We start from the raw sequence: 15487 nt of genomic DNA on the forward strand, positions 1-15487 counted from the left end.
ATCAATCAGCTAAAGTGTTGCCATCCCAGGCACACTCTGCAGCAACTGGAGGAGTCCACTGCAATCCCAGAGGGGGCCGCTCCAGAGTAATTCAGTTCCAACCCTAAAACATTCCACATATCAAAAAGATAGTAATGTAATGCAATGTTCCCTGTTATATCTTGTTTTTAAAATAAGACTGCAAAATGTATCCTGATGTATAAAATGTATATGTTCGCCACACCATTAATAGTGGTGGAAAAATTTCTAGGAATGTGTATTGCCGCTTTGCTTTATCATCCTAGGAGAGATGAAACCATGGAGACTGACCAAGGAGGACGACCTGGGTACCGGGAGCAAAGATCCGAGGGGCCCGGGGTACCGCCCAATATTCCCATCAGGACCGGCGAGGAGAACCGATCGATCCAACTGGATGGAGGAAAAGATGCTGAACTGTGCCATCTACGGAATTGGAAGAATATGATGCGGACATACCAGGGCGTGGATCAAAACATCCTTTGCACCCGACTCCCCCTCGACTCGAAATCAAAGTGCAGCCGGGCGGGGGGGGCTTGTCAAGGGTATTGACCCACGTTTGGACTATTATGCTGCAACATTTGGTGCTGTGGGCTTAGGAAATCCAAGATGGCGGAAAAGCCCACATTGCGCCAAAATCCAGGAAAACCGCGCAGTTTTGGCGCACACCAAAATGTTTCCCTGACCTGCCACCCACCAGTGCGAGCATGATGAGCCAGGAGTGCCATGGATGAAATGTGTGCCAAAGGAAAGACAGCAGTGCCGGTTAGCTCAGAAAGCGCTTTGAAATCACCTTTGTTTCTCTGAAATGCAAGCTAAAAATGCCTATTTTAAACAATGCAAGATATTCAAAAATCTCAATGAACACCTGCAGACATTTGGCAGAAGGTAGACTGGAAAGAGAAAGAGCCCAAAATAATGTTCATAATGAAACTGGCTGAGCTGTGGATGTCAGCAGCTGAAGTGAAATTGGACTTAAAGCCACTAAAATCGAAATGTTTAAAATAAATGAGTGACCTACTGTTGAGAGTCACATAGTTTGCAACTGTTAAATGTCATAGTTTTGAACTTAGAATCAGCATTCTAGCTGCATGTGTAAAAATTGTAAGTTTAATTTGGATGACGAAAAACTGGGAACAAAAGTGACATTTAGCTGAAGCCTGGCTTAAAAAGATTGAATTCTGCCTGACAACTACCCCTGACGGGAGTTGAAACTTGCTCAACAAATGTTCCCAGGCCTGGCCTGCATTCTCCTGCCCTCGCCAAAGGGAGATGACACCTCTCTGATTGGATTAGGGGAGGAACAGCTGGGGACTGCAGGAAACTGAACAATGAGCCTTCCTGGGCTCAGGCAAATGTTAAATTAGGGGGGGTCGTAAATGGCTTCCTCTTGAGAGAAACGGGGAGGGGCAGTGCCTCTGTGAGCAACTTGAGTTGGAGGAAGTGGACAAACCAGAAATTCCACCATGTGCTTTGGGAAACCACACCCCTCTGGGCCAGAGCATAATTTTAAAAAGATGGATAATTCATAGTACGGACTTGTCAAAATTATATAATTAATATCATTATTCTTGTGATTTTTCTGTGCACATTTTAAGAGGTGTTAGAACTCTGTACCATGTTCTGAGGCAAAACCCCATGAATTATGGAGATTGCAGACACAGGGTTCACGCTAGAAAAATGAAAATTTACTGGAATATGTGTAGAAAGGCGGTGTACATCCGTGTCATTTTTGGTAAAAATCCAATATTGGTAAACCAACCAAAAAGCGCAAAATGTTGTCATTTTTTAATCCAAGCTCTTAGAAACATCAGAGTTGGAAGAGAAACTACCTTATGTGATATATGATGTGTATATGTAATGTCAACCACCTGTGTATCTGGGAAATGTGTTTAGTTATGAAAATGATTTTCTAAAGTAAAAGCAAAGGGGAGTGTTCTTTCTGTATGCCATAAAGATGACACCTGATGACTCACTGCTCCCTTCTCAAATCAGGTCAAAGAGAAATCCTTGACCTATCAAATCGTGAGTGGGTTGGGCATAGAAAGATAGCCTTCACACCCACTTCCCAAAAGACATAAAAAGAGCCACTGGAAGCCAGACAGGAACATTCATTTTCCAACCTTCAACTGAATTCCTGCGCAGCACTCTGACGGAGAACTCCAGAATCCAGAACTCCAGAGATCCAGAACTTCACTCCAGAACTTAAAGCAGAGAGGCCTGGACCACCAGCTAAATCCTTTTTCAGCAGGCCTTCAGAATCCAGCAATCCAACCAAACTATTCTACAGTCGGGCGAGCTGTTGGATTCTTGCCAAGAACTTTTGCCAGAACCGGTAGCAGACCCAGAAAGCAGTGCTGTATCCAGAGAGACCAGACCAGATCGCTGTGAGCAGAACCAGAGATCCAGACCAGACCAGCAGAGCAGAGCTGTCCCAGATAGCTGTGACTTCAGAACCAACCGCCTGGAGTCCAGTCCCAACCTGACCAGACCCTGACGGCCTATTTCAAATTCATAGTGTGAGTACTCAGCCAGAACTGTGCAAAACCAATCTCTTAGCTTAAAATAATCTGATTCAAAACATTTGATCCTGTCCAGAACTGCATCATAGGAATCGTGTGTCCCTTCTCCGATTTTAAACCTGTAAAAGTGTAATTTTGCCATTTTGAATCATTATTTCATTTCTGAAAATCTACCTTCACGAAATCGTCCGTATCTCTTGAAACATTTGTGCTAGAAGCTTCATTTTAAAGCTAAGATTCTAGGCTTTCCAACAAACACAGAACCGACTATTCATTATACTTTTCCTGTAATCGCGCTTGACACACTCGGAAAAAGTGCCGCGATTTGCGTTTTGGCTCAAATTTCTTCACTTGTCAAAATAGCAGCTTCTTGCTTTCCTTTGCTGAAATTTGTTTGCAACCTGACAATCATTCATAGAGCATTGCTAAAGTGATTCTGAACTAATTTAAAGTAGCTATCACCCACCCTGAATCTCTTATAGGGAATTAAAAATCATTTTTAGCATGTTTTTCCCTTCTTTGCAAACCACATTTAAAGTATTTTGCCTGTGTTTCAAAATCATCTGGTGCTATAAGCTTGCTAGGGGGGAACTGAATTCGTATTGTACTGTGATTGTATTCCTGAAGACTGTGTGTGTTACTTCCATCTCCTTACATTGCATAGGGCGGGAGTGAATTGTCAGGGGAAACGTGATTATATTATCTTTTGCTGAAAGCATATCAAGTGTATTCCTGTGTTGCTTCTTTTCCACCTTGCATTTCCTTGTACCATATAAAGCATTCTCAGCTACCTTATCCTCTATACTACTCCTAAGTAATAAACCAGTGTGCTAGTATAACCTCATCCATTGTTGATCACTGTCATATGCCTAAGTGTGATATCAAATATTAATTTATTATAAAGCGTGATATATATCTATTGTTTAATTTTTCAAATAAACCTTTTCAATTTGCAAAACAAACCTACTTCTTGGCTCAGTGGGGTCAGGGGGATTCTAAGAGAGGGGCGTTATACAAGGGTTCATCATCCAGATTATAACTTGTCATAAAAACATATAAATAAGAGCTTCCCTTGAGCAATCCCAGACAAGGCACTGACTTAGTGGGAATGCTTGATTGGAGTCATTAACAGTAATTAAGTCCACGAAAACATGGGTAGCTTTTTTCAATAGAGATTATAGCTAGCATGTTTCTCATTTTTTTGTTTAACTGTGAACGGTGATCATATAATGCTGATTTCGTTCATCGATCGATTAATCCCAGTCTTTGCATTTTTCACAGAAAGGTAGTATGTTCCATAACCGATTACTGATAGAGGCACATGGCATTTGATTACAGAGAAGAAATGAATGGTTTAAATTTCAAATGCAACACTTTCTCATCCGCACGTTTTCAGAACCTAAAGGCTGCCATGCTTCTTATTACTTCAACAGCAAAAGGACAGATTGTTGTCTGGCTTTCGTCCCAGATAATGGTTATCACAGATGCGTTGCAGATGATTATTGTCCAATTACAGTTGAAGAAACCGTCGACCGGTAAACTGTACCCATTACAGGCGCACATCGGTATATAACATAACTATGTAGAATCGAGAATATATTTCAGTACCCAATTTATAATTGGTTTTGCACAGTGCATATTTATGTTAACTATCAATTTAAGTTACAATTTACACATATGATTTCTATTATTTGTGTCAAATTCAACATTCATCCGTCACAACATTAATCATGTAGCATAGAGCACACTTGTCATCCTCACTTGCATAGATATTATTTAAAACTTTGTTTACAATGGGCCTCATTTCGACCCTGGCGTTAACCATGGCGCTATTAGTGCCCTTGTTGACGCCGGTATTTTACCAACTCCGCCATGGTGAATGGTGGAATTACCGCCCCATTCCAAGGTTGGCGGGGCGGTAATTCCCCTTTCACCATTGGCCCTTTCCCATTCCCATTTTTGCCCCATAGGGCTCAATGGGAATGGGGAAGTTGGTAATTACGGTACCGGAAATTGCGGTACCGTAATTACCTCGAAAGTCCCTTTGCGGGTTCCTTCCTTAACGGCTGGTAAAACCAGCTGTTAAGGTCGGGACCCGCAGAGGGACTTTGTAATTAGGCGGTAAGGGTTTAACGGCGCCGACACCTTTTACGGCACTGTTAACCCCTTACCGCCTGGGTCATAATGAGGCCCATTGTGTCTTGTGTTTCCATTCTCCTTATGTGATGGACAACCAACCACTTCGAAAGACAGATCCCATTAATAGATCTTAACTTTACCATGTTAGCTTTCAAGATAGTGAATCTCATCAATTCTTTGTGTATGTACAACACATTTTGTCCTTTAAATTGCTAGTGCAGTGCATTCAAGAACAAATAACAATGCGACCCTTCATCCAGCGTTCACAGCGTCTCTGAGAGAGTGTCGTTTTGGGAACATATGCCACAAAAATGAGCAATACTAATGGCAAGCTGTGCAGTGAGAAACCACAAAATATTTCAAGTCTCCCACATATGAAAATATTTACTTCAACTTTAACAGTATCAATGCACCTGGTCCCACAACATTTACATATTATTTCTAAGATCAACCTAGGTGAGGAGCAGACAGGCGCAGGTTTTCCTATACTTCAATAGAGCAATGCCCCCCACCCCCAGAAAGCCAAATTAATAGTGTGGGGCTGTTTGTTGGGCCAAAGTGTGCCACTTATTTTCTGAAATTAACAGAATTTAAATACACATCAGGAAAACAGGCTTTGCATCTTGAGCCCAAAACAGCAACTTCAGCAATTCAGTCAATTGGTTAAATAATGTTGAGCTTATTGCCCTTGGAATGTGCACATAATACTGCATGGGATTACATCAGAATAACCTGACAAACTCAAGAAGATGGCAAGCTGCTGTTTTATTAGCAATTATCTAAAACAGGGATTTTACAACGAACATGAACGGTCGTACGCTCATTATCTCCCTGATTTCCACATGAAAAACAATGATATACTCTCTTCGTGCATCAGAATGATGTCATGCTACAAGGCAATAGTGAAAAACCTATCAAGGGCTGGGATTGCTTAAGGGACACATCTAAATATACAATCATATAGGAGCTAGGTTTGTTATTGGCTGTCCAATATCAGGTTTACTCATGAATACCTCTTCAAGTGTGTAATTTTAAGAAGAAACTGTTACACAGTGTTTCATTGGTTTCTCAAGCTATAAGGTCCTTGGTTATATGGACTAATACAATTGGTTTGGCACACTTGTGCCATGTCTGGAACATTTGGTTCAATTAGCACTACATTCAGCAAGATTCAGGTGCAAGTAGATAGGACATGAAGCTACCCTACCACCCAATTAGCCCAACATCTCTCATCACCCATGACTTCTGCCATGAAATTCTCTTTGTACTTGGCTTTGCAGAGTATTCTTGTCCTCAGAATGCAACAGGAGTGAGGGCACTCGCTATCAATTCTGGAACTCCAAGTTCAAGCCCTATTTCCAGCCTCGACTCATGTAACAAGAGACCATGAGTCTGTTCATTCTGCAAGCTTTTAAATGTTTTAAATTAAGCAAGACTTGGCATCTTTTGTGTTCTTTCTTGCACCTTAACGTGAGAGGATTCATCCTTCACAACAGGTTCCTCTTCAGGGTAGATAGCTGATCCTGACTTCTCAGTTCTTGGCTTCAGACCAGACAACCTCCCCATGCAGCTCCAGTAACCTGCTATTCTACTGCGACATAGCTTTTCATTTTCTCGCCATGGTTCTTTGGCTTAATTATTTCATGATACCAATGTCCAGTTTCTGTACAATAGCGGCTCTGCCTGCATTCTAGTCACTACTTGTAGCTAGCCTACATGATGTTTTGATCTATCTTGCATTTCAGCGTATGTACATTCATTAAACTTCTGATTTCTGCAGCACTTTCTAAAGTGTAATCTTCTTCTTTTACACTTTTTAAAGGTTCACTTGATTCTTTACTTCCTCATTTCCCTCTAGGATCCATACATCATCTTCATTCAGTATTTCAGGACTTTGTGCACACTTTCTTATGACATCATCAGTTCATTTTCTTAGCTCTTTCTCATATCCCTTCAGGAATCTCCTCTTGTAGACTGTCATCAACACAAGGGTAAATTTGATATGGTTGTCTTAATGGATACTTTATTCCAAATACTCGCTGCAGTATTGGTACAATAGCTGTTGTTAGACAGGGCACAGTCTCATGTCTCCAATACAGGGGAGGTGGGGGTAGGATCCCCTGTGGATGTGTATGCCTGCTCCTCTACATTCCCCCCCTCTATTCAAGTCCTCAACCACCTTCTCAAGTTTTCCTGCTTCTATTAATCTTCTCTTGAAGAAGGGTTTCTTTGGTATCCATATCTTCATCACGCCCCTCATGGTGTCGACATTTTTGATATGTTCATCCACACTCCAAGTCAAGTAATTGCATTCTCCACTTGGGGTACAGGTGACCCATCGTAATTCTTAGGATCTGTTAGATACAGGAATTCCGTTCCTTCACGTGTCACAATACTTGCTTTTATGCAGTCTCTAATGGCACTTTCAGTCTGCACGTTGGTTTCTGTTTCATTCTTCACATCAATCATGATCTTCATTCCCACTGCTTTCTTTGTTGTTTCCTGGCATTGCCCAATTATTATCTTTATAACACAGAATCTGAACATTATCATCACCAATATTGCTCCATGAAACTTTAATATATTTGCCATCCAGTTGTGAATCCATGCAAACAGAAATGAGAACCAATTGTCATCTCCAATAGCCTCTGTCTCCTCCTCCATTTTTGTGTGCAATTCTGTCAATATAGTTATGGCATCCATCAGAGTCCCGTTATCACCATCATGAGATGTTGTGAAAGCACAGCAAGAAGGCCCGACCGTGGTGCACACGCCTCGTTCCATTGCTGTAATCATGTCGTGGACATACCTGTTCTGGAGGGTCATTGACCTTATGACCCTCAACTCTTCCTTTATGGCATTAAATCCTTTTATAGTGACATTTGATTGTCTGTAACAGATCCCATCTGGTGATCCACAGCCATATGGATTTCACTGCTGCTTGGAGTCCAGGCATGCATATAGATATAATTATCATAGCAGTCTTGCTTCTGTGTTCATCCGGAATCTCATTGTAAGCTTCTATTGACTTAGCTGAGAAATAATTCTCTCTCTTCATATGCTGGAGTGCAAGTGACCTTCTTTTTCTCAGGTGCTCATCCACTTTTGGAAATCCCTTGATTTTCAGGTCGCCCTGGGGCAGCATCAAGGCTGGAACATGGAAGAGTACAATAGAACACACTCCTCCCCAGTTCCTGGGCAACTTTATATTTGCTCTGGATCTACAAGCCCAATATCAATCCTTTAGGACAGCAGTCCCTCTCCTCATTCCTGGGACATCAATTATGTTCTTGCACCCTTTATTCTCGCCAACTCAAACTTTACCTGTGCTTCGAAAACACATTGTCGCATTAGTCAATGGGATTATAGCCATTGGTCCTGCTTCATCATCCACCTATGTCAGCAGTTTAGAGTTCTTGGCCCATGAATTAAGGCATTCATCATTCACTTTCTGCACCTTGTGCACTGGTTCCTTCCTTAGTACATGAGCTGCACAGGACATCATCCCATCTTCCCATCCTTTGATCGTAATCACTCGTCCTTAGATTAACAGCTCTGAATGCTCGCAGCATTCAGGCATTCCAGTTTTTTTCAGTTTTGTCAGAGCAATTCATCCTCTTCATTTCTTCAATTATTATTTTGTCTTGTCTGATAGAAGGATACACAAGCATCTTGTCTGTCCATCAAGGCTCTTTTTCCATTTGCTTGGTCTTGATATAACCATCCTGGTATGGAAATGTCTGTCTTGATCACCATTGCAGGGTTGCCCAGCTCCCTTGGAACCCTCTGGTTGCACAAGCTGCTAGATGGCTGAAGAACTTTGCAACATGTGCTGGCATCTCTTTTGAAATGAATGTTCATACTGCAATATGGGCATAGGGGATGAGAGAGCAGACATAGCAGCTCTCATCAGATGCTCGCTTCCCCACCTTTTTTATATGTTGATACGACATATTATTCCACAATTGAGCCTGGTCATCTTCTTCTGCATCCCTCTTATGTTGTTTGACATGCAAAAATAGGTCAGAGAAATTATCATCATTTGTACTCATGCTGGGAAAAATCATGTGTCGTGATTTCAAATGAACCATCAGAATGACAAAGACTTTGAAATGCAAGATACAAAAAAAAACACATGTATAATGTATATCAGGCATAAGAGTCTAGAAAAACATTTTGTGTGCCATGCCATTTCTTGTTGAATTGCTAGTCTTCCTGCAACTGCAAATTCTTCTTTGTGAATATTTTTTAATACATGTACTCCAATCACATTCGTAGATGCACAATCTGCTGGATTATTGCAATCAAAAGCCTTCTTATAACTGGGCCGGTCACTGGATCGTGAAGAAAAGTGAGACTCTCAACATCTCTCCTAACAAATGTAGGGTATGACTGAAGTATAAACAGAAAAACTGCAACCACAAACCTGTGTGTCACTATCGGCTGGTGTCATTTGTTATTCTTAAAATATATAATTTTCCCTAAAATAAATCTGGGTATTGATCTCGCTTCCAATTTTTTAATAAGGAATTTGCGTTTGGGCATAGTGCCGATATGATTTCAGTTTTTTCAAAGAATCTCTAAAAAGTATGTTTAAGCTCTGGAATTCTCTGCAAGTCCATGCACTTCCTGTACATTTTTAAGGAGTGTCCAATGAATTCCAGTCCAAAGAAATGTTTTTTTAATCACACTGCTTTATCGTCCTTCTTCTTGGTCATCGATCGAGCCAGCGGGTACAAGAGGGAGGGTCTCGCCTTTGTAGATCTTTACGTCACTGGGATGTAACTAAGCTCTTCTTCCCGACACCCTAACTGCAGTTGGAGACTTGGAATAGTCCATTAAATCTAGGCTCATGCTATCTTCATGTGAAATGTTTAATAAGCACTTGATCTCGAACATACAATTTTGGTGGTGGCATTCATTCAATTGGATTGGTTACTGGGCCGTCCTATTCCATGTTCCTCAACCCCTCCCTCTGATGCTTCACTTGATCTGAAATGAAAGAAACACTGGTAGTCATACATGTCACATAATCTTGCATTTCATCACCTTGAGTCAGCCCTACACTCTGGCCATCACTCCTGACTCTAGATGGGCATGTAAGGGGCGTAGTTATGTGGCGCCCTGTTACTAATTTATACGGCATAAGATGATGATCTGAACCGGGCTGATTTCAAAGGGCATACATTGCTAGGGGTAAGCAATATAGCCATCCCCTTTTCAAAGTTATTCTTATCTTTGCTATTCGTTCCTTTAGGAGGCCGTCGAGCATCTCACATATACTGTTTGCTTGTGGGTGATAAGCAGAAGAAAACGTATACTTTATGTTCAATAAAAGCCCTATTTGTTCAAACAGCTCACTGACAAAGTGCGGTCCATTATTGGACCTTAATACTTCGCACATACCCCATCTCAGAAATGCCTTGTTCACTAAGAACTTCGCTGCACAGGTGGCATAAGGATGTATACAAGGACTGACTTCGATCCATCCAGAAAAGGTACACATCACAACTAATAGGTACCTATATCCATTACATGTCTGCAGCACATCAATGTAATATATATTCAAATGCTGAAATGGGCCATTTGAATGGGGTATTATTCCTCTGATTGTTCTTAGTATATGCCCAGCTGTGAACTTCTGATACACGATGCAATTCACAATGAACTCTGCAACGTGTTCCTCTAGATTGGGAATGAACCAGTCATCTGCAATAGTGGCAGTAAGACTTTCTCTGGTTATATCTGCGGTGTAATACAGCTGCTCAAGTGCGACTTTAGTAATGCCACTGGCATCACTGTCTTTCCAGTGCTTTCCTGTCCCCATAGTGCTTCCGTGGGGGATACAGAAAAACCCCTACAGTTCCATAGCTCCTGCTCTTCTTGTGGGACTCAACCCTGTATCTCTATTAGTTGCATAATTGACAGCATATCAAACACCTCTCGTACTAACATACTTATATTTAATACTTCCTTAACATGCTCAGTTTCGAAACTCGAAATTTCTGCGGAATATGCAACTCTTTTGGGTTCTAAATCTGCGGGTTCCTTTCAGTGAGAAATAAAGTCTGTTAGTTTAGTATGTGCTGCACGTTTTATGACTGCTATGGCTACTGGGAGTTGTATTGCCTTAATGAGCCTGTCCAATAAAGACATGTGTTGCACAGGAGTGCTGTCTGTGTGGAAATAACCACTCCTTTTCCAACGTGACAGCCCTGCATGTATGGTTGATTTCACATAGGTGGAGTCACTGTGCAGCGTCACTTCCTGATCTTCGTGTTTCTCGAGCACAACAATAAGTGCTACCAATCCTGCAGCCTGTGCTGAACAATGGGACAGTAGTCTTGCACTCGCTACTACCTCAAATTCACCATTTAATCAGTGTCTTACAATTGTAGATCCTGAATGCCTTTCCCCACTAGTTTGATTGATTTTTGATGAATCTCCGCCACCCCCCGCTAAAGCATTTTCTTTCACACAGGGTATATCATCATGGAATTCAACATAGTGAAATCGTGTACATGATCACCTTCTTCTACAGGTTCAGCTACAGATCTGGCTGGGTTCACTAGTTTACATCCCACAATTTTAATCGCTTGTCAATGTACTTTTGAGTTGCTCTAAAATGACAAATGAGGCGTGCTCCACATATAGCATCATTGCACAACCCATCGTAAAACTTGTGGACTTCTCAATTGTAATGCGGCAGCAGCCAAAGATTGTTTGCATGGAAAATGTCCTCTCATGAATGGATCTGAAATCCCACTATAATAGGCCAAAGGTTTGTACCCTAGCGTTGTTCTTTGTGTGAGTACTGCTGTCATTACTGATACATTAGTGTGCAAAAACAAATACAATTCTTCACTATAATTGGGGATTCACAAAACATGAAGCTGTAGAAATTCCTCTTTTTAATTCCTCAAATCCTTCATCCATTTCTTCCCTCCATTCTATCTTTTCCTTACCGACTTGTGCTTTTAAAAGTGCTTGCAAGAGTGTTTCATCCCTTGATCAGTGAATGAAATCATCATGTTATGTTTTGTCATCAAATCTCTGCCCAACATGTTAACTCGCGTTTCTCGCGAATATAACAAGGGGACAGACATGTCACATTCCCCTATAGACACAGGTAATTTATCAGTAAAAGAAACTACATTTGTAGTTCCAGAGAACCCTTAAGCATTCATGGCAATACCTGACATTGGGTCTTTCCCTCACTTATACAAGAGCAAGTCGTTCCCCTGTCTACAAGAAAAGAAAAAGATTTGCCTCCTATCATCACATTGACCCTTGGTTCCTCTTCAGGGTCTGGTGTTACTGATAGAACTGAACACATCAAGTCACCCTGTGAGCTGTCCTATTGAGGGTAGAAATTAATCCCTGTCCCGTACAAGGAATCCCATCCAATACAGTGACACCCCCTATCCTAGGTGTTTGTGCTTGCCCTGTGTTCACATTTTATTGTGTCTGCATAAGTGCTTGTTGTGATTGCCCTTGATGTGGGTGCATTTGCACTGGCCCCTGCTGGTGTGCCTGCTGTGCTTGTGGCATTTCTGTCTGATAGGATGTGTGATCCTGGGCACAACCCTCTCATGTTTGTGTATTGTATGATAGTAGATGACCTGTTCCCCCTTCTTAAATTTTGTCTATTATGTTGCATGTTTCCTCTGCTTCTACATACACGCGCTTTATGCCGTACTATTCCACAATTCCGACACAATGGGGATGGCCCTCTGGAAAACCCACCATTATATTCTCCCTGAGTGTTCTGACTTCCACCTGGGCATTTTGAAATCCACCTCCTCTTCCTCTAAATCCTCCACCTCTACCTTGTGTCCAAAATCCATATGCAGTTTGATCCACTGGGTGAACATTATTCACCTGCGGTGCAAACGTTGTTTCTTGGGTTCCTCCCCCTTTTCCACTTGTCAATACTGCCCCTTCTATAGCAAATTTCGGTAATTTCTTCTAAACTAACTTGGCTTCCTCAGTCTTTCTATTCTCATTTTTCTTTTTATTCTTCTCTTGTAACAATCAGCAATGATGCACAATAGTCAACTGTATTTCAGTCCACGTCTTCGCTTCCATTCCTACTTGTTTTTTCATTTGTCTCTGTACATTTTCTGGCAATCCTTGGCACAAAATATGATAGAATAGGGCCACTATTTTTTTCCCAAGGCTCACGCCTCTCAAGCTGCCACCTCGCTTGAATATCCTGAATATAAACAATAGGGTCTATATCTTCTTTCTTTTTATGTGTCATAATTGCACCCATATGTGACGTATCAGCATACTGTACCCTGAGAGCCCTCCAAATGTCTGCCCTGCAATTATTAAATGTTGCTCCATCATGCGCAGTGTTTTGTGCTGTCACACTTGCATATCCCGCTTGTTTCCAAAGGTCATCAGATCTTTCTCCAAGAATAGCTGCCAGCATACATTTTATGTCCCCTCTGGCCAACATATTTCTCCCTGTCATTTTCTCTATATCGTATGTCCATTTCCCAGCTCCCAAAGTCAAACTAGATATCTTGCATTTTTTTAAAATTCTTTTTATTAATTTTTCCAACAGATATAACAATCCTATCCTTCTCCATCTGGGGCCATGCAATATATTGCGGTCTTGCCCCCCGCCCTTCTCTAACAAGGGGAACTGTGTGAACCCCATCCCATAACCGGACCCCATTATTTGTTTATTCAATCCAGGGGTAATCGCTCCTATTCGTCTTTGTGCTGGTAACAACCTTAACCTACTGACATAGGGTGTTGATTCTCCTCCCATACTACATGATCGTCTTCGGGAAAGTTCGGAACATGGTATAGGAACTGATGCCCTTTCGTAGGGTGTTCTAGATCTGACCATCTTACCTCCTTATCCATATTTTTACTTCCCAAGGGGACGCATGTACCCTCCCCTTCTATCGTACGACCTGAATCCCTTTCTTCATCTGACATTGCTACACCCCAACTGGTGTGACTATCATCCTCCTCTTCTCTATCTAAATCTAATCTACTCAAAGACAATGCTCTGCATTCATCACTAAACATGCTTTCCACCTCATCCTGTGTTTTTGGTATCAGGGATCGTGAGCTGCTCCATTGAGTCCTATACTCACTGTTGTGTCTCATTTGCTGATATATCTTATCAATCCTCTCTCCAATACTGTCTGCATCATATCTTTCCTCTTCTTGTGCTACTTTAGATATTTCTTGAGTCATTTCTCTCATTGGAAAAACATTGCTTATTGTTTCCCATCGGTCCTGTATATCAAAGCTCGGTCTTATTCATTCTTTAAGAACGAGACGGGCATCAAGATCTCGCTGCCTTCTATTCTGTTTTTTTCCTTCTTGCACTTCCATTTGTTCTCTCGCACTTCTTGCCCTCTCTTCTTCTTGCTTTCATGCCTCTTTTCTTACTTCTTCCCTTTGTTCCCATTCTTCTTTGTAATCCTTTTTCCTTCACTCAGTGTGCTTCTTCTTCCTCTCCATTTCTTTCTCTCCTATCCCTTTCTTCTATTCTATTTCTTTCTTCCGACTGTCATACTTCCTTTGTTCCTCTGCCTGCTTTTCATCTTTCTCTTGTTCTTCTCTATATATCTTTTCCGGATATTCCCTGCTTTTCTTTCCCTGCTCATCCTCCCTCAACCGCTTTTCTCATTCCCTATCCTTCTTTACTTGCTCATCTTTGTCTTTCTTTTGCCTAACCTCCTTGATGCTTTTCCCATCTAACTTGAGAATATCTGTCCTCCCATCCATTCATTCTGTACAAGCGTTACCTCATTTGCGCTATCCTTCTCTCCTTTCCATCTCTTAATTTCCTTGTCTACATCTGTTCATGTATTTAATCTCTCGCCTCGTTCATCTTGATCTCATATGAACTTACACTCATCTTCCTTCCTTTTGCTATCTTCTGGACTGTCATCGCTAGTTTACACGGGGGTGCATATGTTGGGTTACTATAACCCGCTGGTGCTTTTAATTCTTTTAAAGGATAACATCCTGTCTCCTCTGCATCTACATTATTAGTTTCAGGCAGAGTAAGAGGAGCTGAGGTCTTGATGCCCTCCCATTTATGCTGTTTAAGCATCCACTCCTCTGGTAACGAGTCCTCTTTCTCCTCGTGATACATTTTCCAGAGTTCTAAAACTGTCAGTCTTTTCTCTAATTTCTTTACTGTGAACGTAGCATGCACATATGTGGTCATGTGTTGCAATATTGCCTTTGAAAATGATCCCCTTTGCAACCATTGCATGAACATTTTATCAGCTGTGCCCTTTACCCATTCTGCACTGAACTGTTTGAGCTTGGGCGCATGTCGTGGTAGGTGCATTAGAGGAGTGTCCTCTATAATGACAAGTCACAAATAACTGTCAATACTTACCAGATCATAACCTTGTTATAATTAATAAATCTCTAATTAGCTCAAAGCTTATTGCTCAACAATTTTAATCTCAAAACCATAAATATGAGCAAGCACCATCAATCACCGCTCAATCCTCTTTTGTCTCAACAACCTATCTGTCTTCTGACTGGCGCCAATCGTTTACTGAACTTAACTCAAAACAATGTCACTTCCACATTTCACAATGTATCACTTTTCAGAACTTCATACATCAAATAATAATTAAAATAATAACACAACACACATAAATAACCCCTGTGTTCACCTTCCCTTTTCCCTATTATCATTTATAGTTAGAGGTATTCTTTCTTCGCCTCCAATTATATTACCCTGTACAGAGTTTAAGACGTCACCTTCCAAGGTCCAGACTATGGGCATTCCCTCTCTTAATATTCTGACTGGAACTTGA

Source organism: Ambystoma mexicanum, chromosome 2p, assembly GCF_040938575.1.
Source record: "Ambystoma mexicanum isolate Mex_15411 chromosome 2p, UKY_AmexF1_1, whole genome shotgun sequence".
NCBI classification, from domain to species: domain Eukaryota; kingdom Metazoa; phylum Chordata; class Amphibia; order Caudata; family Ambystomatidae; genus Ambystoma; species Ambystoma mexicanum.